Below are 2543 nucleotides of genomic sequence, written 5' to 3'. Positions count from 1 at the left end.
GATATATTAATTTGAAAACAAAGGGCTGTACCAAGTTAAAATAACACTCAATTTTGAGATGTACGTAAAATTTGTTTTTTTATTTATTCTAATTGACTTGCCTACTGCAATCATCATCACACTATGTTATAAATAAAAATTAAATAAGAATGAAGTTGAATGACTAATAAAATTTATTATTTTTATCCAATATTTTTAGCTATTAATTTAATTATTTTAGTTTAGCAGTTTAACAATATAATTTTAGCCTATATTTTTAAGCATTGTTAATTAACTGCTGACAAAAGAACTAATAAATTTTTGTTCAATAGTTGATAGGAAGCAAGAGAAGATAAAATATTTATCTTTTATACTATAAAAAAAATTTAAATAAATGTGTAAACAAAAATTGATTAAAAACTTTTTTTTTATGTAAAAGCACATATGCCTGCTACTACTATTTTTATGTCCATATATTATATGGTATAGCTCAATGACATACATACATGGCAAATGAACGAAAGGAAGCAAAAATTGAAGAAGTAGAATAATGCTAGAGAGCCGAAAGATTTAAAAAATTATTGAAACTAGTGATGACTATATTATTGAAGGAAGCTGACGACTATATATATAATTTGTAAAAGAAAAAAAAAGAATGCGAATGAAGCAAAGAATTGAATCTGTTCCTTAATGATTTAATATAGTTTGGTTAGGTACCAATTCTTAACTACGTTTTTCTCTTTACTTTATTCTTATACTGGTTTCTGTTAGATTCTATTTAGATTCTTTCTCTAAATCAAAATATGAAGATAATTAGGCGGAAAGAAAAAATTTTGATGACCTCTCTAATTTAAGGAATTTTTTAGTCTTTTTAGTTTTTAAAACTAATGTTTAAAGGAATATTCTTAGTTTTAAACGAATAAACAACGAAGGTATTGATGTATTTGTATGCAGCTTAAAGTTGAAGCACAAGAAGAGGGGTCCATGATAAGGTTGCTGACTCAAAGGAATTGCAAAAGGGTCGGTTTTCATATTGGAAGCGTTTAAGGAGCTTGGCCTTCAAGTGCTCCAGGTTTCTTGTGTCAATACCTTCTCCTTAGAAGTAATGGGAATCAAATCAAGGTATATAAACTGCATACTCTTATGATAATTTAGATGACAAGGGTTGTTGAGTAATTTAATCGAAGAGAAAATAAGAAAAACAATGATTTGAATGAACAATGTAAACAATGATTTAAAATTGGAATGTCAATTATAATTAAAATTTAATTTTTAAATTAGTTATCTAATTATAAAATTTTAAAATTTAAAAATTAGGATTTACAGTTTAAGTAATTTTTATTTAGACAGTTATTTATAATATCTTTGTTTTCTTGCGGTCTCTGGTATCCTCTCTCGCCGTCGCAGTCTCATCTGTGCCGTTGCAATCACCGCCTCCTGGCAGAAAGTTTTAACGCTCGCATTATCTCCCACTGACGTCGCCACGGTCCCCCGCATACACCACCACCACTTTAAATTGTGCCCCTTGTTTCTCCGTATCCCAATGATCTCCTTTCCCCTTCTTCCCGGCGTGTCCCCTCCGGCGCCCTGGCAGCCCCCCCAGCCAGCAACAATTCCAACCACCACCGCAGCAGATTCTATTGACGCACCGGCCTATTCTAATGCAATGCGCCAAGACAAAGCCATAGCCAACCAACCAAGTTGGCAAGTATGCTCGCTGCTTGATCCCAAGCCTCTTCGAGCATGGCCTTCTTCAATCCATTCTCAGGTTCTTTGCAAATTTCAAAGCGTTGCTCTACATCTTTCTCTACTGACTTCTTGTATTTTGTTCGTTTTTTTGTTGGTTATTGTGTTCATTCATCTCCTTCTTCTTCTTCTATTTCATTGGCCAGTTTAGAATGGTCATTTTAGCAGGTATGCGGATGGTTATTTTAATTCTTATGTGGATGATTATTTTGATTAGATTGGTTTAGTTTTATATAATTAAAATATGTTGAATGTTCAATTCATTAGGTATGCAGATGATTATTTTTGTCTTTAAGTAGATGGTTATTTTTACTAGGGATGAGTGACACCGGTGGCGGTGTGTGGCAAGCCCAGCAACGACGGTGAAATGGGATGATTATTGATGAAGGTGGGGGTGGCAGCTCGTTGGGAAAGAAGAGGGTATTGGAGTGAAATGTTTTGGTAAATTAGAGTTTGAAATGGTTATATTTTTGGAATAAATAAGTTGATTTTTTTATTTAGGTAATTTGTGTAGTACTGTTTATCTTTATAGTAATATAAATGGGGAGCTCTTATTTTAACGTGGCGTTTATATGTTGAGTTTAGAAATTTATTTGCTTAGGTGTCGTCACTAGAAATTTTTAGAATTATATTTATAAATTATAAATTATTATTTGTTTAAGTTGTTACTTTTTAATTTTAAATTATTTGCTTAGGTTGTTTTACTTAAGTTGTTATTTTTTAAATTTTAAGTTGTTTTGCTTAGGTAGTTATTTTTTAAATTTTAAATTATTTGTATAGGTTGTTATTTTTTAAATTTTAAGTTATTTTTAGATTAC

At 30.9% G+C, this 2543-nt stretch overlaps 1 protein-coding gene across 1 annotated transcript in view; it reads right to left on the bottom strand.

Moving 5' to 3' along the window:
* LOC107608316 (UPF0481 protein At3g47200-like) overlaps positions 1-570 on the bottom strand; it is a 2351-nt gene extending 1781 nt beyond the window's left edge. The window contains exon 1 of the mRNA XM_016310146.2: positions 486-570. The gene's annotated coding sequence lies outside the window, so the exon portion shown is untranslated. The remainder of the gene's footprint in view (positions 1-485) is intronic.

This window comes from Arachis ipaensis, chromosome B07, assembly GCF_000816755.2.
Source record: "Arachis ipaensis cultivar K30076 chromosome B07, Araip1.1, whole genome shotgun sequence".
Classification (NCBI taxonomy): domain Eukaryota; kingdom Viridiplantae; phylum Streptophyta; class Magnoliopsida; order Fabales; family Fabaceae; genus Arachis; species Arachis ipaensis.
This window is presented reverse-complemented; position numbering and strand designations above follow the sequence as displayed.